Source organism: Phyllobates terribilis, unplaced genomic scaffold, assembly GCF_046119375.1.
Source record: "Phyllobates terribilis strain yellow unplaced genomic scaffold, ASM4611937v1 Scaffold_8__6_contigs__length_399053987, whole genome shotgun sequence".
In the NCBI taxonomy this organism is placed as follows: Eukaryota; Metazoa; Chordata; class Amphibia; order Anura; family Dendrobatidae; genus Phyllobates; species Phyllobates terribilis.
The window spans coordinates 93,542,446-93,568,352 of record NW_027362768.1 but is presented as its reverse complement, the minus strand read 5'-3'; positions in this window follow the sequence as shown (position 1 = coordinate 93,568,352).

Below are 25,907 nucleotides of genomic sequence, written 5' to 3'. Positions count from 1 at the left end.
CTTAAGAGCGCCAAACATGCAGGGAGGGGTCCCAAGCTCCCGCCTGAGCAATCAGGAAATACTCGCAGAGCGCCGAGCATCTCGAGCAGTGAGATGCCCGGGTGAGTACCGAGCAGTGGCGAGCACGCTGGCTCATCACTAGTGCCAACCAAACATATTAATTCTAAAATAGATAGAACACCAGTCATAGTGGTAATATACTAAAATTGTTTAATATGCTAGGAACAAAGAGCACACTACATGTCACTCAATGCAGCATAAAAAAGCACATAAAAACTCACCAAGAGCTCATTGTGGGAACTTAACCTTTAGGTGAATTGCCAAAGTGCAAATTGTTCTGCAGAAATTTCTGAAAATTGGTTTAAATACATATGAATGGAAATGCTCCAGATGATTGGGACTGTTGCAGAACGTTCTGAAACAAAATCTACATATGGACTGTGAAAAGGCTATAGACTGTGAAAAATGCCCTACTAAATCTAACAAAAGGTAGGAGGTTATGTGCTTTACTATAGAATATACATTAACTTTTATCTGAGTCCTGGTCCGGACTCAATCATTGTAAAATCCTATTTTATATACCTCTAATGATGCTTCCTTGTGACTCACCCTCCAACAATTTGTTACTTATTTTTCGCTTACTATATAATAATTTTTTAACCCATGATGTTGTATAATTTATGATGTTCTATGCTTCATTATATTACTATGATGATCTGTAGACATCCTGCTACAGTACTTATCACAAAAGTGCAGATGACTGATTACAGCATGAAGGTTTAAATAGTTTTTACCAGGAAACTGAGTAGAAACCTCTGCACGGCAATTAAGTTAATTCCTTGTAATAATCCCTGAGCGGCCCAAATTCTGCTGTTCTTTTTTTGTTTAGCATTGCATCACCCCATTGCAGAGATATTCGAGATTTTCATATTTTTTAATTCTGGAGTGCAGTATGTGAAATCTCTTCTTACAGACCAACTGGGCGTTTCTTCAGAGTCCTCTCTGAGGGATTGTGTTTTCAAACTTCCCTCCAAGATGCTGCTAATGTCAGATCTGCAGCAGATCTGGCTGTCAAGCAGTATAAGGAGCTGCTGAGCTGTGATTGACAGTGTCTAGGAGAAAGGGATGAAAGTGCATGCCCCTCAGAGAAGACTCTGAAGAAACACCCATTTGGTCTGTAAGAAGGGGTTACATGTAATGCGCTCCATAAAGCAACAAATAAGAATATTTCTGCAATAGTGTGACGCAGGGCAAAACGGAAAAGAGCAACAGAATCAGGGGAGCTCAGGGATTTTTATAAGGTATTCTATTCATATTTTTTGAGTAACTGATAGGTTCTCTTAAAATGTTTATTGAATGCAGACCACTGCTGTTAAATAGTGTTCAAATTAAAAACATGATATCTTTTTGAGTTTCCCCTTCAATTCTTCCTTATGGGTGCCTTTATTCTCTCTCTTGGCAATTTGTTATTAGATAAACATCATATCTTAGCAGGATTTTGTTACTCAAATTTTAAACAGCAAGATAATAAATTCCATTTCTTTATTGTTATTGAAAGCATTCAAGGAATCTCACATAGTGAACAAACTTTATTTAGAAATAAGGTTACATCAAAAAGTCATACAGTTGAAAAGAGAGAAAAAATTTATGGCCATAGTTTTCTTGCATCGGACGATAATAGGAGAATACACCCATATTCACAAGGTGGGGCTTTTAAAGGGATTTTCTGTACATCTGCCAACAGAGGAGTATTCCTAGGCTGGCCATACAGATTAGATGACAGTTGGCCAAACGATGCTTCAGCCGATCTTTTGGCTGAAAGCCATCTCAGCTGACACTACCATACAAATAATGGCTAGCTCTGCCCAGTGCTCCTGTGTTTTTATGAGAAAGATGCCGACTGACACATCGACTGGCTGCTTACCTCAGGGACAACAATGCGATCGGCAGTCCAGAAGTGGACATGCGCAATTAACATCTCTCCCGACCATCAGTTGGCCGACACCCCACACAATAAACTGTTGGCCGAATCTGTCAATAATGGGTTCAGAACATTTGTCTAATGTGTATGGGGACAATTACAAACTATTAGAGACATCTGGCCAATTAAGCAAAGCAGATACATAGATTAACTTTATTATCTTAAAGATTGTACTGACTAAAGATTCTGTCTCAATCTTTTTTTTTTTTAAACGGCATTCGGCTCAATCTTGAGCCATGGCGACTTGATGAATGAACCATCATCATCATTCTCTGTCATTATCTTCATAGCATCAAGACATCAGGTTACTGATCTTCCTCTTAACCTTGTTCCTTCTCTTCTTCTAACCATGATGTCTTTCTTCAGTAGCTGTTGTCTTTGTATGATTTGTCCAAAGCAGGCAAGTCGTAGCTTGGTAATCCTTGGTTCAAGTGACATGTCTGGCTTGAGTTGTTTCCAAATGTATTCATTTGTTCTTCTTGCCATCTGTGGTATCGATAACATTCTACTTTAGCATCACATTTCAAAGGTGTTGATTCTTCTGTCTTGTTTCTTTATCTACCAGGTTTCACAACCGTATGTTACCGTAGAAAAGACCTGGTCACAGAAGTAAATCCAGCTCACCACCTGCAGTTCCACACTTCTGGAGCACGGATAGCACCTGGGCAGGGCACAACATCCAATAGAGAAAGCAGAAAAATCCAGCTCACAGATAAAGTCCAAAAAAGTGTATTTTATTTTCCAAGGTACACGAAGCAAAAAAAATTAAAATTGTGTGTTCACAAAAAAGAGAATACAGGCATCTTTCAACGCGATAAGAGTGGCAAGCGCTCTTTGTCTAGATGCTTTGACAAGACCTGGCCCTGGTTACACCCCAATCCACTCCAATTTACCATTTCTTTCTACCCTGGCAGGAGGAGATGTCAGAGGGGCGGTGGTAGTAAGGGATATTCAGCCGACGCCTGAGACTACAGGGCATAGACCCAAATCTGTCTAGTTGGGACTAGAGATGAGGGGATTGATTCATAGGACTCTGGTCCAGCATCCAGGTCAGTGGTACCAGGCAGCTGGATGGGAGACTGCAAATCTCTTATCTTACGGCATCCCCAGCATGGCTTTTGATTAGCCAGACTGGTGCAACGTCATGTGTGCATCCTGCTAATCTCTAGTTGGGACCTATGGATTTATTTTTTGTTCCTTCATTCACAGTCGGAGCCGGCAGAACTTTCTTATCTTTATGTAGCTTCACTATATAACATCCAACATTTTTGTGTCTGTAAGACCGTGTTCACACGTTGAAAAAATACTATGTTTTCTGTTTTCTGCAGAATCTGCACCAAACTACTCAATAACAATCTTGTCCCCCTTATTTTATGCATTTCTGGTTGTGATGTGAAGCCGCGTTTTTAATGTGTTTTTTATAGTACAGAAAAGTTTTGATTCTGCACTTAAAAAAGTATCTGCTGATTTTTAAATGAATTTTTGAAGGCTACACATATAAGACAAGAGAAAAAAAGCACCAAAACCACTCAGTTTAACAGCGTCTTTAGACACACAGGGGGTGCAGTTTTCATGAAATCACATCCACTTTGCTTGGACAGGTAAACAGCAGAATTTCTGTGTTAAAAAAGTAGCAGAAAATATGCAGCATTGACACTACACGTGAACAAGGTCTAAATTTTTAAGCAAAGTGGATATGATTCCATGAAATCTCCACGCTCTGTGCCTAAAGACGCTGCTGATCTCTGTGTTTTTGGTGCATTTTTTCTCTATTGGCTTCTTCTGAAAAAAAAAATGCATGACAAAAAGAATTCCGTTGCAATTTTAAGCACAGAGTCAAAGCTTTTCTGTACTATTAAAAAAGAAGTTAAAAACTCTGCTTCACATGTGCCCCAAAATCGCATCAAATAAGGGGAACAATTCATAAAAGAAACGCAGCAAATACATACATTCTACACAGCAGTGTATTTCTATGAGTATAATCTGCCTGTGGAGTCAGAGCCTGCAATACAGATCAAGTACACAAAATTCTCCTCATTACATCACCAGAACTTGTGGCTCAGTAGCTTTAGCTCCTTCATGTAATGTTATGGTTGTGGTTTCAATTACCGGGGAGACTCTGACAAAAAAAGAAAAATGACATTTTTGTAATTGCTTATTATTTTTACTACTTTTATAGCAACAAGAAAATCTTTTTCTTCACCTCAGTATACAGAGAACATAGAATACATTGTTATACACAATGTATCTCTATGGATGAAGAAGGGAGGAGCGAGATGAAGACGCTGTGTCAACAGAAGGGTTATGTGAATATGTATGATGTGTTAATGTGTTTATAGTTATATAAAAAAGAGTTTTATGTTTTATTTATATGGCCGGTGTTGTATTTCGGTTCTGCTCTAAGCTTTGCCGTAAGGCCATCCCTGTGTATGTGGGAGGTCTGTCCACTAGGGGAACCATACAACAGTTAGAGATATAGTTTACACTGCATAGGACACTAGATAATTAATAATTTGGATTAGCCCACAAGTTGGGAAAGGTTAGAGGATTTTTAAAGAAAAGCTTTTTCCGGGTTAGCCAGTTTAGAGAAGAGTCCATGACTCAGTTCAAGTTCAGTGAAGGAGAGTGGAGTGGAGAGAAAGAAGGCTGAACCCAACAGGTTATACAAAGCAGATGCAGCAGAGAGGAAAGTGTTCTGCCAGTGCAAATTTCCTAATAGAATGAGGACACATATAAAGCGCCATCTGAACACCAGGAAAGTCTTGGGCCTAAGGTCCAGAAGAGGTACTGTAAAGCAGACCTCTGTCTCCCTGATGAGGAAGATGTCGGCTGGGTCACAGAGAGAGAGGAAGATGATGGGTCTCAGGACAGGATGGGGACAAGGACTGTTAGGACACAGAACCATGGGAACTTCACTAAAAAGAGACTCTGTTTTAATCTGTATGCTGCACCCGTGTGTTAATAAATTGCATAGTAAAGCCAAACTTGTTAACTCGGACCCAAGGTCTCCTGTCTTGTTTGTACCCAAATTCGGTCCCATGAATGGGGAGGTAACAAGGACTCCTGAAGTAACAATGAGTAAAGAACAAACTCCACCACACAGTCCACTCCACTCAAATTCCTGTTTAGAAGAGGGGTTTCAAGGTCAAGAGAACTCAGTTCCAGCCCACAGCACACCAGCCCTGTGCCCTCCTTCATGGACATGTATAATTTTCTTCTGGGTTCACTGCCTGCAATACATGTCAAGATTACCAAATTCTCCTATGTTTACCATTATGAGCTGTGGCTTATAGATAGAGCTGAAGCTTGCAAAAATGGAGATGCAAGTTTGAGACTTGGGGAGACCTGATCATGGAAGGGAGAAGTGAATAAAATAATATAATTTGTGCACTGAGCAGAGATAGTCGGCCCTGCTCACAGAGGAGGAGTTACAGAGTGATGAAGATGTAGGAGAGAGGTGAGTATCAGAAGCTAGGACAAAAGCCCTGATGTGCCGATCGGCGGTACAGTCCTGCTGAATCCGAGATGGTTGGGAGCTATGTTTACCCTGCTGGTCCAAACTATGCTCTCTCAAAGGCTGCTAGCAGAGGAAGCTTTACCTCTGCAGCATGGCAGAAGCAGAGGGGAAGAAGCAAATGATCCAGTCAGCTTCAGATTGGTGCGAGCAGACTGTAATTATAGAGCCTGATTATAATCAGCCAGGCTGAGACCAGATAGTGGCCAGCAATTTAGGCAATGACTGGGCTGTACACAATAAAACTAAAAAGCTCTCCTCTCTTGAGGAAGGTTTTAATAAGGGATGAATTGCACAGTTTTTTATTTTTACAAGCACTTTACACTTTTACCCATTTATGAATGTAATACAATCCCTTTAACTCTCTCTTCTGATGAGTTAGTAAAAACTTACGCAAACATTTTTCAGTGGACCCCCATAAATTTATTTCATACCGTGATATTATGAACAGCACACAGTGATCATGCAGCAAAACTGTTCCCTCACCACTTGTCCTATAAAAAATATTTGTCACTCAAATATCAATAGGATAAGTGATTGTTTCATTGCTTAAGGTCAAACCACTGAAGCCCCTATCACAAAATTGGAGATCCCAAATCTCATAATCTGTGACCACTACTCCATTGACTCCTGCAGTACTGACAACAGTTATCTCCATTAGTCTCACAGAAATGAATGGAGCCGTGATCACCCATGAACAAAATTAATCAATTTACACAGTGACTTTTTAATGGGGGCCAACCTGTCAGTGATTAGTGGGGCCCACCTGACGGACGCCATACAATCATATATACAGTGCTCAGCTTAAAAATAATATACCTCCTTTTAAAAGTAAGAATTTAATCAATATCTTACTGAATACAAGATTAATTTCCAAAAGTTTTACAAAACTGAGCTTTATAGAACATTTTTAACCAATAAAATGAAAGTAAGGTTAATATTATCACTTTCATTATAAAATCTTCAGTTTTAGGGCTCATGCACACGACCAATTTTCCCGTTTAAGTGCAATCCATGTTTTTCTCGGTTAGCACGTGTTGGATATAAAGCAACAATGCAAGTCTATGGGTCCATTAAAAAATATTGGATGACATCCAAATGCGGTCCAATTTTCAGTCACTGGCATAATGGAGAAGGTGAAGAAACTTTTTGTTTCCTCTCCAGTCCAAGAAAAACTTATGACACTATAATCAAACTCTAATAAAACTCTGATAAAAGTCTCATCAGAATAATCAGACTATTTTCTCAGATGTAGAGAAAACAGTCATGTGACCATATCGGTGCTCAAATTAGTTAACACAAAAATGAATACACCCCACATAAATAACTACTACATCTAACATTTTTTATAGCCTCCATGATTTTTAAGGACTGCAAAAAGTCTTCTAGCCATGAAATGAACAAATTGGCAAAATTTTGCAACATCTAACTTTTTCCATTCTTCAAGAACAAACTTATTTAGAGCCTGGATACTGGATGAAGAGTGATGCTCAACATCTCTCTTCAGAATTTGCCATAGGTGTTCAGTTGGTTTCAGATGAGGAGACATACTTGACCACTGAATCACTTTCACCCTGTTCTTCTTCAGAAAGACAACAGATGTGTGTTTTGCATCATTGTCATGCTGGAAAATGCCCGTCTACCAAGGGCACGGAGTGATGATAACATCTTCTCTTTCAATATAGAGCAGAACATCCCTCCCTCAATAGGACATGATTAAATGTATTGCGCAGGGTGGCTATGTTACATAGCTGGCATCTGAATCTAACAGCTTTGTGCCTGTCAACCATTAAGATGCATGGATGCGTTATGTGTATGTGTGTTTTTTATATACTTGTTGTGTACTATGTATATACATTCTGACCTCAACTCAATCAAAGACCTTTGATTTGAACTGGGAATGGATTTTGAATGGGATGTCATAAAAGCTCCTGTTTGTGTAATGTGTGGGCGTCCTCATGTTTTTGTCCATGCAGTGGAACCTGCACTCATGTGGAGATCAAAGACAGGATACAGATCCCTAACACACAGCAGGACTAATATTCCTGGGACATTCACCTGTTCCTCTTCCAATGTAGTGTACTTAGTCTGTGCACTATATGTCCTATTGGGGATCTCTATGTTGGAGAAACAGGACAGAAACTGAGAGCAAGGATGAGGTCTCATCTCCATATGATTACAGACAAAAAAAAACATTTACCTGCGGCCAAATATTTCTGTGGTCCAGGACACAACATCAACAATATGAAAGTTGTCATATTAAAAGGCAACTTCAAATCACAAATCACAAAAACATTGAAGGATCTGGGAATACAAACTTATTAGAGTCTTTGATTCCCTCCACACAGGACTAAATCTGTCAGGAGGATTTATGACTCACTACAATATCTGAGGAATCTGCTCCAGAGATAGGAGGGCATCAGGTCTCTGATCTTACATGGATATTGGAACAATAAAACTTTCACACCACTAATCTTGTCCGATTAGGGATTCACTCTCTAAGCACAGTTTATTTGTTTAGTTAAATGTCCATTTATTATGCCATGCACGTGCTCCTTTTGTATATATATTTGTATTTTTCAGATACTTTTGTTATACCATGCCTGATGAAGAGGCCTAAGATATCTTGAAAGCTTGCTTTGTAACATAATTTATTTTATTTTTGTTAGCCATTAAAATCATAACTAAGATTATTATTTTGATCACCCGCCCTTGAGAAAGCAGTCTTACCGCGAAACGCTCGTCGGGCTCCGTGCTACCACCATCCTTTCTTCTCTACCCCTTCTCTCCACTCTGACTGTGAGAGTTTTCTACAGGTAACATACTTATCACATATATTCTGCCCTGGTACTAGGTATATGTTGGTGCGCCCCCTTGTCACATTAACAGTACCTCTTTACCCCATACAAGTGGAATGTTTTTTATCATATATAGTATATATATTGCTTCTACTATATTTATGATCTATGATTTACCATGGGCAATTGTGCAATTCTATCTATACCAAAGGGCTAAAATTATTGTCTCATTAGTATATGTATTTGATTTTTCAGTATGTTCCTATCCAGTCATCTTTTACCTACAATTTGTCTGGTTTAAATACTTATTTTTCTATATATGTTTAAATAAAGACACTTTTTTGCAAAGATATGCTGAGTTCCCCTCCTCTTTCTGATATGCTTTTCCAGCATGCGGTTGGACGGATGCTCGCCACTTGACTAGCTATCCGCCCATCTTTTCATAGCTATTATATGGCTTTACTGTATTATTAATGGATATTGGAACAATAAAACTTTCTCACCACTAATCTAGTCCGATTAGGGATTCACTCTCTAAGCTCAGCTTATTTGTTTAGTTAAATGTCCATTTTTTATGCCATGCACGTGCTCCTTTTGTATCTATATTTGTGTTTTTCAGATACTTTGTTATACCATCCCTGATGAAGAGGCCTAAGATATCTTGAAAGCTTGCTTTGTAACATAATTTATTTTATTTTTGTTAGCCATTAAAATCATAACTAAGATTATTATTTTGATTTTCCCACTGAGAACAATCTGAGAATATGAAATGGCAGTGATTGAGGGGATACAAAAAGCGTAAAGGAATTTAGGAATATTGGTAATTTTAGTAGAGTAACTAGGAAATTGATAGTTAAGACCCTCAGTTTACTCACAGAGGGTAAATAGTAAAAAGATCCATATTTAAGACAGTTCTTAAAACATTTTTAACATGATTTGATTGGATGAGACTCACCCATTCAAGTCTATAGGTGCGAGAAAAAAAATCGGATGCCACAGTATAGCATCCGATATTTATGGATACATTACAATTGTGTAGCATAGGAAATTGTAAATAGTCCTGTAAAAGTTTAATAGCTACTGAAACAAATACAGATGACAAGTGAGAAGAAAATCATTCCACTTTTCTGGATGAAAATCGTACTGATTTTTTATACTGTTGTGTGAACCTAGCCTAATAGTGACATTGATAATTAAACCGAGTATAAAGGACAGAAGTGGTACTGTGCATTGTATATATACAGATATTTGGCTTTACACTGCACAGGCAGTATATATATACAGTGGTGGCCAAAAGTATTGGCACCCCTGCAATTCTGTCAGATAATACTCAGTTTCTTCCTAAAAATGATTGCAATCACAAATTTTTTGGTATTATTTTCTTCATTTAATTTGTCTTCAATGAAAAAACACAAAAAGAATTGTCCTAAAGCCAAATTGGATATAATTCCACACCAAACCTAAAAAAGGGGGTGGACAAAAGTATTGGCACTGTTTGAAAAATCATGTGATGCTTCTCTAATTCGTGTAATTAACAGCTCCTGTAACTTACCTGTGGCACCTAACAGGTGTTGGCAATAACTAAATCACACTTGCAGCCAGTTAACATGGATTAAAGTTGACTCAACCTCTGTCCTGTGTCCTTGTGTGTACCACATTGAGCATGGAGAAAAGAAAGAAAACCAAAGAACTGTCTGAGGACTTGAGAAACCAAATTGTGAGGAAGCATGAGCAATCTCGGGGCTACAAGTCCATCTCCAAAGACCTGAATGTTCCTGTGTCTTCCGTGCGCAGTGTCATCAAGAAGTTTAAAGCCCATGGCACTGTGGCTAACCTCCCTAGATGTGGATGGAAAAGAAAAATTGACGAGAGATTTCAGCGCAAGATTGTGCGGATGGTGGATAAAGAACCTCGACTAACATCCAAACAAGTTTAAGCTGCCCTGCAGTCCGAGGGTACAACAGTGTCAACCCGTACTATCCGTCGGCGTCTGAATGAAAAGGGACTGTATGGTAGGATACCCAGGAAGACCCCACTTCTTACCCCGAGACATAAAAATGCCAGGCTGGAGTTTGCCAAAACTTACCTGAGAAAGCCTAAAACGTTTTGGAAGAATGTTCTCTGGTCAGATGAGACAAAAGTAGAGCTTTTTGGCAAAAAGCATCAACATAGAGTGTACAGGGAAAAAAAAGAGGCGTTCAAAGAAAAGAACATGGTCCCTACAGTCAAACATGGCGGAGTTTCCCTGATGTTTTGGGGTTGCTTTGCTGCCTCTGGCACTGGACTGCTTGACATTATGAAGTCTGAAGACTACCAACAAATTTTGCAGCATAATATAGGGCCCAGTGTGAGAAACTTGGGTCTCCCTCAGAGGTCATGGGTCTTCCAGCAGGACAATGACCCAAAACACACTTCCAAAAGCGCTATAAAATGGTTTGAGAGAAAGCACTGGAGACTTCTAAGGTGGTCAGCAATGAGTCCAGACCTGAATCCCATAGAGCACCTGTGGAGAGATCTCAAAATGGCAGTCTGGAGAAGGCACCCTTCAAATATCAGGGACCTGGAGCAGTTTGCCAAAGAAGAATGGTCTACAATTCCAGCAGAGCATTGTAAGAAACTCATTGATGGTTACCGGAAGCGGTTGTTCGCAGTTATTTTGGCTAAAGGTTGTGCAACCAAGTATTAGGCTGAGGGTGCCAATACTTTTGTCTGACCCATACTTTGAAGAACCAAGAATAGAAGACATATTTTCAGTTGTTTCACACTATTTTGTTAAGTATATAATTCCACATGTGTTAATTCATAGTTTTGATGCCTTCAGTGTGAATGTACAATTTTCAAAGTCATGAAAATACAGAAAAATCTTTAAATGAGAACGTGTGTCCAAACTTTTGGTGTGTACTGTATATATATATACACTGCTCAAAAAAATAAAGGGAACACTTAAACAACAGAATATAACTCCAAATAAGTCAAACTTCTGTGAAATCAAACTGTCCACTTAGGAAGCAACACTGATTGACAATCAATTTCACATGCTGTTGTGAAAATGGAATAGACAATAGATGGAAATTATTGGCACTTATCAAGACACACTCAATAAAGGAGTGGTTCTGCAGGTGGGGACCACAGGTCACGTCTCAGTACCAATGCTTTCTGGCTGATGTTTTGGTCACTTTTGAATGTTGGTTGTGCTTTCACACTCGTGGTAGCATGAGATGGACTCTACAACCCACAGAAGTTGCTCAGGTAGTGCAGCTCGTCCAGGAAGGCACATCAATGCGAGCTGTGGCAAGAAGGTTTGCTGTGTCTGTCAGCGTAGTGTCCAGAGGCTGGAGGCGCTACCAGGAGACAGGCCAGTACACCAGGAGACATGGAGGGGGCCGTAGGAGGGCAACAACCCAGCAGTCAGACAGCTACCTCCGCCTTTGTGCAAGGAGGAACAGGAGGAGCACTGCCAGAGCCCTGCAAAATGACCGTCAGCAGACCACAAATGTGCATGTGGCTGCACAAACGGTTAGAAACCGACTCCATGAAGGTGGTATGAGGGCCCGACATCCACAGATGGGGGTTGTGCTCACAGCCCAACACCGTGCAGGACGCTTGGCATTTGTCGCAGAACACCAGGATTGACAAAGTCGCCACTGGTGCCCTGCGCTCTTTACAGATGAAAGCAGGTTCACACTGAGCACACGTGACAGACGTGACAAAGTCTGGAGACGCCGTGGAGAGCGATCTGCTGTCTGCAACATCCTTCAGCATGACCAGTTTGGCAGTCGGTCAGTAATGGTGTTGGTTGGCATTTCTTTGGAGGGCCGCACAGTCCTCCATGTGCTCGCCAGAGGTAGCCTGACTGCCATTAGGTACCGAGATGAAATCCTCAGACCCCTTGTGAGACCATATGCTGATGCGGTTGGCCCTGGGTTCCTCCTAATGCAGGACAATGCCAGACCTCATGTGGCTGGAGTGTGTCAACAGTTCCTGCAAGATGAAGTCATTGAAGCTATGGGCTAATAAAGAGTCGTCCACTTTTTTCACAATTAATCAGAGTGCTGCGTATTTTCATAGATATATATATATATACATGCATACAGTCATGGCCAAAGTGTTGGCACCCTTGAAATCGTTTCAGAAAATGTAGTATTTCTCCCAGAAAATTATTGCAATTACACATGTTTTGTTATACACATTTTATTTCCTTTGTGTGTATTGAAACAGAAAAAAAAAGGCAAATTGGGCATACAGTAATTTCATAATTGGACATAATTATACACAACAGTCGCAGTATAACCTGTATAATGTATATACTGCAGTCGCAGCATAACCTGTATAATGTATATACAGCAGTCACAATATCATCCATATAATGTATATACAACAGTCGCAGTATAACTTATATATTATATATACAGCAGTCACAGTATAACATGTATATTTTATATAAAGCAGTTGCAGGATCACCTGCACAATGTATATAGACTGCTGTATATCCATTATATAAGTGACACTGCGACTGCTGTATTTCCAATATGTAGGTGATACTGGAGAATACGATACCAGAATAATTTTTTTTGTAATTCTCGCCATGCGAGATTAGCAAAATGGCAGTCAGCTGCAGCCCACATTATACTAAACTGTAGAGGGCTGGCAAAAGATTTTAAATAAATAAATAAAAGCATGTCTGCTCACCTGTCCCGTTGCTCCCACATCCTGCTGTCCAGTCCTCTGCGCCTAAGGTGCAGACTAGGCCCCAGGCAATGCATGGCATAACTTTGCAATGCACTGCAACAGTACAGCGCACAGTGACCTCAAACTTGGTTCCAGAAGTCCCAGAATACAGTGGAACAAGCAGAAGAGGATGCATGTTTTTCTACATTTTATGTTTGTTATGCTCTGGGGGTCTAGCGAGACCCCAGAGAATAATAAGGAACATTCAATTCACATCGTATGACTTCGATGCAAGTTGAATTTCCCTGCTAAATTCATGAGATTTGCCAAATTCGAAACTTGGCAAAATTGATCATCTCAAACTAGTTATAGTTGTTACTAGCATTATAATATCAAAAGGAGGGAAATGTATAGAGCTCAACACAGTTGTCCAAACCACGGGAAGCTGAGAATACATCATCAATGGGTGCCAAATCCTGCTGGTGCAACACAGCAAAACAAGACAAGAATAGTGGGATTTTGAGACACTTCCATCCAAGGAATAAAAAAAACTTCATTGTAAATAAATAAAAATGAGCAAATCCATGTGAAAGTGATATAATAAATGACGCGTTTCTGGCGCAAACGTGCCCTTATTCATAATATAAAGTAGTGAATCATGGGAAACTCGTTTTAAAGTAGAAGGAACCAATAGACGAGCAGACAATGAACTAATCAGAGAACAATACAGAAATTAGAAAAAAAATATACAAAAGACAATGTTACCAACTTAGAAAAAAGGAAATAACAACTAATAAATGTAAAAAGATAATTTTTGAGGTTCATACCGTGTAGAAGCTTGGTATTAAGTGTCAGTATTCAGAAGGCTTCCCGTAAGGTAAACTGTCTCTGCCAACTGCTCCCCCTGTCTGGACAAGTAACTCTCTCAATACCATAGAACTGCAGATGAGTTACATCCCCACTGTGTTTGGTAACAAAATGTTCAGCTGCTCTAGAATATAGTCCTGTTCATTGTTATTGGCACCGATGAAGTTTAAGTACATAATGTGGAATATCTCCTGAAAAAAATGAAACAAGTGAAACAGTTTTTTTGTATAGAGCACTCGTGTAAAATACAAAAGAGCAAATGATAAACAATAATTTAAAACAAATAAACAATGGGAGGGAAAAATAGAAAAACCCAAAGCTTGCTGTGTCACTAGTATTGGCACCCTTTACAAGAATTTAGTATGGAAACACATTTTGACTCGCCTGGGGTAAATCACAAAAGACATTCTCCTGTGATTAATTGTCAGTGCCCATGTGGCATAAATTAGCCAATAAATGTTGACTCCAGTGTTTTAAAAAGCCACATGGTAGGTCCTGTTCCTTTGTCACAATGGTGAAGACAAAGGAGCTGTCTGAGGACATCAGAACTGCTATTATTAGCAAACACAACCCTTCAAAAAGGTATAAGACCATCTCCAAACACCTTGGTATCCCAGTTTCAACAGTGCACAATGTTATTAAGAAGTCTGCCAAGTATTGAATCGTCCGGGATGTGGGGGAAAATTGACAAGAGATGTTTTCAAAGTTGGGTGCGAATAGTGGAAAAAACACCACTTCAAACATCCAAAAACTTGAAGGCCAACCTGGGGTCATGGTTTCAACAAGTACCATACGCTGCACACTAAACCAAGCAGAGCTTTATGGGCGGAAGCCAAAGAAAAATCATTGCTGAAGAAAAGACATAAAAAGGAACAACTGATCTTTGCCAAAGAGTACCTTGATAAATCACAATCCTTATGGGAAAACGTTCTGTGGACAGATGAAACTAAAATAGAGCTTTGTGGCAATGCAAAGCAACAGTTTGTTTACAGACAGCGCATTGAAGCTTATAAGGAAAAGAACACCTTACCAACAGTTAATCTTGGATCCATAATGCTGTGGGGTTGCTTTGCTGCGTTTGGTACTGGAGGCCTTGACCATATCACAAAAATCATGAAATCAGAGAATTATCAAGATATTTTAGAGCGAAATGTTCTATCCACTGTAAGAAAACTTGGTTTGAGTCGAAGATCATGGGTCCTCCAGCAAGGCAATGGCCCAAAGCACACATAAAAAAATACACAGGAATGGTTGAAAAAGAAAAAATGGCCAGTTTTAAAATGGCCAGTAATGAATTCTGACCTCAATCCCATTAAAAATCTTTGGGGTGAGTTGAAATCTGCTATTGGGAAAAAGAACCCTGCAAACATTCAAGAGCTTGAACAAACTGGAAAGGAAGAGTGGGAGAAAATTCCAGCTGAGAAGTGTAAGAAGCTTACAGATGGCTACATGAAACGTTTGGAGTCTGTCAACAATGCCAAAGGGTGTGCAACCAAGTATTAATTAGGGGTCTGACATGCTAGTAGGTGGGAGATAGTGTTTTTTTTGCCATTTGGAAATATCTCCAACAGCATTTGGATATCTTATCCAGGGGATGCACTTTATTAATACCACCCCCGCGAAGGAGCATGCAAAACGCATCTTATTAAGAATCCCATCATATTCAACAGAAGCTAAGTCTTCCTTTGATCATTTATCTTGCATTCTTTGAGCTTATATAGTATGTGGCTCCTGATGAGCAGATTTGCAAGCGAAACGCGTCGACCAATACATACCTGCACCTGAGTTTGAACTTAGCACTCTTTTGTTTGGTGTGTAGTTCCAGTAACTTCTACACAACTAGTCTATTTCTATGCTTGAGGATATACATCAGTATTATTACATGCAACTATTCTGAACTATGGAAACACAAAGGAAAATAGGGGTAGGGAGAGTCAGCTCACTGGTGAGTTAATCTTCCTTGGAGAGTCATCGCAAGAAACCACCATGGTTTCGGGTCGAGCATATACACAGCAGGAAAAAAAGATCTGTCCAGGGATGATATTGTTAATAAAAATCCATTTCTCCTTATTGAAAATAATTTAAAAGATAATCCAGTGGATACAATCAAGAGCAACTACCATACACCCTCCATGGGGATCCAGATCGACGCGTTTTGACTTGTTAGGTCTTAGTCATGATCTGAATTGCTGTTGGGACAGGTCTGATTTATAGCGCTGTGGGTCCCTCCCATATACACAGATGAGTGGTGATCCAAAATTAAGGGCTCATACTACAATGATATTATAATCTGGAAAGACCAGAAAAGAGTGAGTCCCTACAGACATTATCTAAAAGCAGTGGCGCACCGCCAATGGTGGCAGACCACGCCACTGCTATGGGGCCCGTGAGCCATGGGGTCCCGAAGCAGCGGGGGAATGAGGAGGATAGGTAACTATTGGGGGGGAGGGGAGGTTGCCCCACAGACATTATCTAAAAGACCTTACTATAAAGATCCCATAGAAATTTCCCACATACACAAAAGCAAAAACATATGTAAGAAAAAAAAACACAAAAAACCCCACAAAAAACTATTTTGCAAACAAAGAAAATACACTAAAATCATATAAAATATATGCCGAAAAATCATGCTAACTGTACTGTAATATCAAGTCTTGTCTCATATTAAGACCATGTGGGACCCTACTCTGCAATATGATGATCCCCAAATTTTCCCTATTAAGGATTTTTCTTTTTATATCACCATCACGTTATTCCAAATTTTATTACCTACAGTGGGTACGGAAAGTATTCAGACCCCTTTAACACTAGGACTACTGGACTCGTGACCCCGCCTAGAACTACTGAAAGGAGTCATTTTGACTCCTTGCTTGTTTTCGTTTATTTTTAGAGTTTCATTTGTGGTTATTTATTAATAATTATATTTTTTGTAATGTATTATTATTGTGAGATCCAACAGTAATGCTTTTGATTGTTTTTTTTCTGCTTTTCTTATTTTTCTACAGAAAATAACAATAATTATAATAGACGTTTTTCAAACATTTTTTTTTATTCAAGTGCACACATATAAACAACAACTGAAGAACAAAAAGCAGAGAAAATGTAGGTGGAGGAGCATAAAAAATGAAAATATGGCGCAGAATTCACCTTCTAAACATTTGGTGTTTCGCATTTTAGGCATTGCCCTTGATTTATGGCAGTACATTGCCCACACAAAGACTTACCACAAGTCTTACAATTTCCGACAGATCTATTTTTCTTGCACTTTTCTTTGATCTGGCAAAATTTTGTTTGAACCATCACTTCTGAGCATGTAGAAACTTGGGACGTGGAACCCTTTTCCCTATCTGTGACATAAGGACCACTCAACTCTCTCACAAGCGTTTGCAAAAATGCCTTGCGTGACATTTTTTGGTGGGTAATCTCCTTGAATATTATCCATGCATTTATACCCGCAAAGTCTAAGGCATTTTCAAATGCATGAACAGGCCATCTCCTTGTGCATGTTCGTGTGGTATATTTTCGTGCCATCTGATCCACTACATCTACTCCATATTTTGTTTCATTGTAAAACTTTACCGTTTCTGGAGTTTTTTTAGCGGAATCAGACGCAACAACAACATCTGGATGGACGGAACTCAAAATGACAACATTTTTGTTGGGCTTTCCTTGATATACTGTAAGTGTAAAATTGTCTTCATTTCTAAACACTTTAGTGTTGTACAATTCCTCTTTCATGGATTTTATTTCTTTAGGCACTTCTCGCCTTATCTTGTTCAGTGTTCCCACGATGGTTCTTCCTTTGCTTTTTAGCTGTTTAGCTAATTTTACTGAAGTAAAATAATTATCGGTTGTAACATTGCGACCTTTTTTCAAAAACGGGTCCAATAACTTCATTACCACATGGTCAGCTAAACGGTCCTCAGCACGGCGTGTGTCATCTTTGCCTAGATAAGGGAAGCCATTTGCCAGATATTTGCTCCTCTTATCAACAGCTAGCCAATATTTGTGGCCATATTTATCTGGTTTGGAAGGCATGTACTGCGTGAATGGACACCTAGTTTTGCTTGGGAAAAGTTGCTCATCCACCGTTATGTATGGGCCAGGTTTGTAACACGCAATACAATTTTCAATAAACCTGTCCCACACAGTAGAAAATAGAGCAAACTTGTCCGTTTGCAGTCTCTCCGATCGAGTAGATTTCTCATCAAATCTGAGAAACCTCATAATTTCAACAAAGCGGTCCCTAGACATTGTCGCTTTGCAAAACGGTATTCCCCAGTCATTACACCAAATACTGCTAATCGAGTGACGGTTCGTGCCAGATATTCCACGAGCATAGAATATCGCAATGAATGCATCTAGCTCCTCATCAGATAGAGTAAACTGTAAATTATTGTTCCTGCATGCTTCTGCAAGCGTACAGTTCTTTATATGTGTCAATATACAGTACAGACCAAAAGTTTGGACACACCTTCTCATTTAAAGATTTTTCTGTATTTTCATGACTATGAAAATTGTACATTCACACTGAAGGCATCAAAACTATGAATTAACACATGTGGAATTATATACTTAACAAAAAAGTGTGAAACGACTGAAAATATGTCTTATATTATAGGTTCTTCAAAATAGCCACCTTTTGCTTTGATGACTGCTTTGCACACTCTTGGCATTCTTTTGATGAGCTTCAAGAGGTAGTCACTGGAAATGGTTTTCACTTCACAGGTGTGCCCTGTCAGGTTTAATAAGTTGGATTTCTTGCCTTATAAAAGGGGTTGGGACCATCAGTTGTGTTGTGCAGAAGTCTGGTGGATACACAGCTGATAGTCCTACTGAATAGACTGTTAGAATTTGTATTATGGCAAGAAAAAAGCAGCTAAGTAAAGAAAAACGAGTAGCCATCATTACTTTAAGAAATGAAGGTCAGTCAGTCCGAAAAATTGGGCAAACTTTGAAAGTGTCCCCAAGTGCAGTTGCAAAAACCATCAAGCGCTACAAAGAAACTGGCTCAAATGAGGACCGCCCCAGGAAAGGAAGACCAAGAGTCACCTCTGCTTCTGAGGATAAGTTTATCCGAGTCACCAGCCTCAGAAATCGCAGGTTAACAGCAGCTAAGATTAGAGACCAGGTCAATGCCACACAGAGTTCTAGCAGCAGACACATCTCTACAACAACTGTTAAGAGGAGACTTTGTGCAGCAGGCCTTCATGGTAAAATAGCTGCTAGGAAACCATTGCTAAGGACAGGCAACAAGCAGAAGAGACTTGTTTGGGCTAAAGAACACAAGGAATGGACATTAGACCAGTGGAAATCTGTTCTTTGGTCTGATGAGTCCAAATTTGAGATCTTTGGTTCCAACAACGTGTCCTTGTGCGACGGAGAAAAGTTGAACGGATGGACTCTACATGCCTGGTTTCCACCGTGAAGCATGGAGGAGGAGGTGTGATGGTGTGGGGGTGCTTTGCTGGTGACACTGTTGGTGATTTATTCAAAATTGAAGGCATACTGAACCAGCATGGCTACCACAGCATCTTGCAGCGGCATGCTATTCCATCCGGTTTACGTTTAGTTGGACCATCATTTATTTTTCAAGAGGACAATGACCCCAAACACACCTCCAGGCTGTGTAAGGGCTATTTGACCAAGAAGGAGAGTGTTGGGGTCTACGCCAGATGACCTGGCCTCCACAGTCACCAGACCTGAACCCAATCGAGATGGCTTTGGGTGAGCTGGACCGCAGAGTGAAGGCAAAAGGGCCAACAAGTGCTAAGCATCTCTGGGAACTCCTTCAAGATTGTTGGAAGACCATTTCAGGTGACTACCTCTTGAAGATCATCAAGAGAATGCCAACAGTGTGCAAAGCAGTCATCAAAGCAAAAGGTGGCTACTTTGAAGAAGCTAGAATATAAGACATATTTTCAGTTGTTTCACACTTTTTTATTAAGAATATAATTCCACATGTGTCAATTCATAGTTTTGATGCCTTCAGTGTGAATGTACAATTTTCATAGTCATGAAAATATAGAAAAATCTTTAAATGAGAACGTGTGTCCAAACTTTTGGTCTGTACTGTATATGAATCAAAAAATAAACGCCATGCGCTCAAAGGACTATCGATAATGATATTTCTTCTGGCGTATCCTGTAGGGCCAGGTGCTTCTCGAAGAATATTTTGGCTGTCACGCCTACCAGGCAAGTGTTCTCCAATTTCAACAGGTTTCCATTGAATACCATCTGCTGAAACTAATATTCCTTCAGATTCGCCTTCTCTGGTGTTTGTTGTTGCATTACCTTCGCCGCCATCGTTATCTGTTGTTCTTTCATTTCTGGGACGTTTTGCTGATTTTTTCTGTCCACGACCAGGAGGATGGTCACGAGGCAACATAACTGCATGAGCCCGATCCCCAGTTGATGTGCTTGGAATATCTGTAAAAAAGTTGATGAATATTTAGAATTTTTGTTTTGTAAGGGTCCGTGCACACTGGCTGGATTAGCGGCGGAATATCCGACCGGATATTCTCACCACAATCCGGCCCGTACCTGCCCGCTCAGGTACAGAGCGGAGTTTCATACCTGAAGCTCCGCTCCGAACCCCGGGCTGGAGCCGCTGTCTGGGACGGAGCCGTGCTCGCGCCTAAGCAAGCGCTGCTCTGTCCCTGACAGCGGCTCCAGCCCGGGGTTCGGAGCGGAGCTTCAGGCATGAGCGGGCAGGTACGGCCTGTATTGCGGCAAGAATATCCAGATGGCTATTCAGCCAGAATTCTGCTAGTGTGCACAGGCCCTAACTCAGTGTGTGGAAGAACAAATAAATACACATAACTACTTACCTTCTGGATTTGTTCCTTCTGAGTCTTCAGATTCACTTGATATGTTCTGAGGAATGAAATCTTCATCACTGTCAGAATCAAATACATGTTCCTGCAATTCGGATTCCGATTCATCCTCCGGTATGGATTGCAAAGTAGCCAGAATATCCTGAGGCTTTATCAAACGTCTTCTCTCCATATTCCTCACAAATTCCATAATTCTATATAGTTCCCTGCTGAAAAATAGAAATGAAATGAAAACTAAAAGAAATAATAACTGTTCTGCCACCTTCAAAAGTAGGTGGGCTGAATCAGTTGACAGACAGCTAAACTATTTCATAACAATTCATACCTGTATGAGTCTTCAGAGCTCGTATGTCTGCGTCTGTTCTCTTTGTCTCTTCAGCTGAACTGAAAGTAAAGTTACTATCCAGAATACTGTCTCCTGCTAGGACCTTAGAAAAACACCACCCTTCATTAGCATAAGATAAGAGCCTAGAGTAAACAAGCTATTTTGTTCAGCATTACACAGTAATACAAGCAGGTAAAACACAAGGAAAATGTGAAAAGTTGACATGTAAATTGAACTACATCTATATGAACATCAGGGTAAATAAGACAGAGTGAAAAAATTATGCACAAAACTTTATAGCAACATTTAGTGACAAAAGGACCTCAAAATATAGTAGGGAGTCAAAATGACTCCCTTCAGTAGTTCTTGGTAAATTTTGAAAAAAACGCGCAAATTTTTCACCAAAATTATTTATTCTCACAAAATCTTTTTTCACATCATATTTGAGGAAAAGTCACCGAGTTTCAAGCCGGAATTCTGAAAAATGTAGTCACAGAAGAGAAATAAAAAACGAAAGGAGTCAAAATGACTCCACCAGTAGTTCTAGTGTTAAATTTTTCACTCTTTGTTTCATTGCAGCCATTTGGTAAATTCTAAATAGTTCATTTTTTTTCTCATTAAAGTACGCTTTGCACCCCATCTTGACTGAAAAAAAACAGAAATGTAGATATTTTTGCAAATTTATTAAAAAAGAAAAACTGAAATATCACATGGTCATAAGCATTCAGACCCTTGCTCAGACACTCATATTTAAGTCACATGCTGTCCAATTCCTTGTGATCCTCCTTGAGATGGTTCTACTCCTTCATTGGAGTCCAGTGTGTTTAATTAAACTGATAGGACTTGATTTGGAAAGGCACACACCTGTCTATATAAGACCTCACATCTCACAGTGCATGTCAGACGAAATGAGAATCATGAGCTCAAAGGAACAGCCCAAGGAGCTCAGAGACAGAATTGTGGCAAGGCACAGATCTAGCCAAGGTTACAAAAGAATTTCTGCATTACTCAAGGTTTCTAAGAGCACAGTGGCCTCCATAATCCTTAAATTGAAGACGTTTTGGACCACCGGAAGTCTTCCTAGACCTGGCTGTCCAGCCAAACTGAGCAATCGTGGGAGAAGAGCCTTGGTAAGAGAGGTAAAGAAGAACCCCAAGATCACTGTGGCTGAGCTCCAGAAATGCAGTAGGGAGATGGGAGAAATTTCCACAAAGTCAACTATCACTGCAGCCCTCCACCAGTTGGGCCTTTATAGCAGAGTGGCCTGACGGAAGCTTCTCCTCAGTGCAAGACATATGAAAACCCGCATAGAGTTTGCTCAAAAACACATGAAGGACTCCCAGACTATGAGAAATAAAATTCTCTGGTCTGATGAGACGAAGATAGAACTTTTTGGTGATAATTCTAAGCGTTATGTGTGGAGAAAACCAGGCACTGCTCATCACCTGCCCAATACAATCCCAACAGTGAAACATAGTGATGGCAGCATAATGCTATGGGGGTGTTTTTCAGCTGCAGGGACTGGACGACTGGGTGCAATTGAAGTAAATATGAATGTGGCCAAGTACAGAGATATCCTGGATGAAAACCTCTCCAAGAGTGCTGTGGACATCAGACTTGGCCAAAGGTTCATCTTCCAACAAGATAATGACCCTAAGCACACAGCTAAAATAACAAAGGAGTGGCTTCAGAACAACTCTGTGACCATTCTTGACTTTCCAGCCAGAGCCTTTACCTAAACCCAATTGAGCATCTCTGGAGAGACCTGAAAATGGCTGTCCACCAACGTTCACCGCCCAACCTGATGGAACTGGAGAGGATCTGCAAGGAAGAATGGCAGAGGATCCCCAAAACCAGGTGTGAAAAACTTGTTGCATCATTCCCAAGAAGACTCATGGCTGTACTGGCTCAAAAGGGTGCTTCTACTCAATACTGAGCAAAGGGTCTGAATACTTATGACCATGTGATATTTCAGTTTTTCTTTTTTAATAAATTTTCAAAAATTTCTACATTTCTGTTTTTTTTCAGTCAAGATGGGGCGCAGAGTGTACATTAATGAGAAAAAAAAATGAACTTTTTAGAATTTACCAAATGGCGGCAATGAAACAAAGAGTGAAAAATGTAAAGGGGTCTGAATACTTTTCGTACCCACTGTACATAAATAACAACGAATATAATCTGAAGTTCGCCTTTTTTTCTGCCATCACATCTATCAATTTTTTGGATATTACTCTAGTTGGTGATATTAAAACACACAAAATTGAGAGTAAGACCTATAGAAAACCTACTGAATTAAATTCAATCCTACAGATGCAGTCGTGTCATCCTTCTTAAACTATTAAGAACGTGCCTGTGGGAGAACTTATTAGAATGAAGAGAAACTGCTCCACAAGAGAAAATTATGAAGCAGAATTACTCACAGCTAAAGAGAGATTGCGGCAAAGAGGATATCCTGAATGGACATTGCTGAGAGCTGAGCCCATTGTTCATAATATCAAAAGAGAAGATCTTCGGCTCTCACATAAAAAGAAAAATTATAAAAAAAAGATCAATAAAAAATAATGCAGCCTCTTTGGATAAAAATTGTATTACCTTTTCGACTCAATACAGTTCGAAATATCATAAAATCATATCAGTTATCAAAAAATATCTTCCGATGCTCAATCAAGATGTAAAAGTATTTTATAAAGCTCTCATGTGAGATTTGTGGCAAAGAAGGCTTGTACGTTAGGCAATATTGTCTCTCCTAGCCTTTTTTGCGAGAAAAGTAAAGCAAATACTTTTAACTGGCTAGCATGTAATGGCTCCTTTAAATGTGGACATAATGTCTGCAAATCTTGCAAACATGTCATTGTTTCCTCTACCTTCAACTCCTCTGTGAATGGTCGGAAATTTTTCAGTTAATAGCTTTATTAATTGTAATATGGCTGGAGTAGTCTATCCAATAGAATGAGTGAAATGTAAAATTCAGTGTGTAGGGTGTACTACGGGTCCACTTGAAAAATGGATCAGTAGACACCTTTCAGACAGTCCCACTGCGGTAAATATTTCAGCAGTCTCAAGACATTTTGCCCAAAAACATCAGGGGGAAACACACAATTTGCGCTTTATGGGAATATTTGAAATTTTTCAAACCAGTATGCGGTGGTGATATAAAAAGAAAGATCCTTAATAGGGAAAGTTTTTGGATCTTCAGATTGCAGAGTAAGGTCCCACATGGTCTTAATATGAGACAAGTTTTGATATTACAGTACAGTTAGCATGATTTTCTGCATATATTTTGTATGATTTTAGTGTATTTTCTTTGTTTACCAAATAATTTTTTGGGGTTTTTTTTTTTTTTTTTTTCTTCCATATGTTTTTGCTTTTGTGTATGTGGGAAATTTCTATTGGATCTTTATAGTAAGGTCTTTTAGACAGGGGCGTACATAGAAATCATGGGGCCCCATAGCAGAAGCTCTAACTGGGCCCCCCCCAAAAAAAACAACAAATATTTGTTTGTGTCACAGAAGAGCAGATCTCACACCTTTCCAGCCTTTACATAGTAATTTTCCTCCTGCTGAAGGCCTAGATTCCTCTTTCATTGCCCCATAAAGTATGAGGCCAATAAAAGTGCCCCCCAAACACAGTATGAAACCCCTATGGTGCATTCCTCCACATTAGCCTCTACATGCACAGTATAATGACCCTATTGTACCCCACCTCAACTCCCAAGGCAAAGTATGGTGACCCCCAACACAGTATAATCACCAAACTGTGAACCCCCACACAGCCCTCCATACAGTATAATGGCCGCACTAGCCCTCCAAATAGTATGATGGCCCCCACACAGTATGATGGCCCCCACACAAACCTTCACACCGTATAATTGCTTTCATACAGTTTAATGGCCCCCACATAGCCCTCAAAATAGTATAATGGTACTACATAGCCTTCCCTATAGTATAATATGCCACCCATAATCCTCCATATAGTATAATGCTCCGCCCATAATCCTCCATATAGTATAATGAACTTCCCATGGTCCGCCATAGAATATAATGCACTCCCCAAAGTCCTCCATACAGTATATTACACACCCCATAGGGTAAAATGCAGCCCCCATATAGTATAATGCACCCCACGCTCCTGCAGTATTATGGGCAACACTGTACTCATTAAACATACAGTACATTTTAAATAAGCCGACCCAATTATAAGCCCCTAATTTCACCACAAAAAAAACAGGGAAAACGTATTGACTCGAGTATAAGCCTAGGGTGGGAAATTCAGTAACAGCTACAGGTAAATTTCCCCATTCTGGTATGTATGGCACCCCTTATCCCCCATCCTGGTAAGTATGGCAACCCTCATCCCCCAATCTTGGTACGTATGGCACCCCTCATCCCCCAATCCTGGTAAATATGGCACTCCTCATCCCCCAATTCTGGTATGCATGACCTCCTCATCCCCCAATCCTGATATGCATGGCCCCCTCATCCCCTAATCCTGATATGCCTGGCCTCCTCATCCCCCAATCCTGGTATGCATGGCACCCTCATCCCCCAATCCTGGTATGCATGACCTCCTCATGCCCCAATCCTGGTATTCATGCCCCCCTCATCCCCAATCCTGGTATGCATGGCACCCTCACCCCCCCAATCCTGGTTTGCATGGCCCCCTTATCCCTCTAATACTGGTATGTGTGGCCCCCTCATCCCCCCAATTCTGGTATGCATGGGCCTCCTCATCCCCCAATCCTGGTATGTGTGGGCCCCCTCATCCCCCAATCCTGGTATGTGTGGGCCCCCTCATACCCCAATCCTGGTATGCATGGCCTCCTCATCTCCCAATCCTGGTATGCATGGCCTCCTCATCTCCAAATCCTGGCATGTGTGGGCCCCCTCATACCCCAATTCTAATATATGCATGGCCTCCT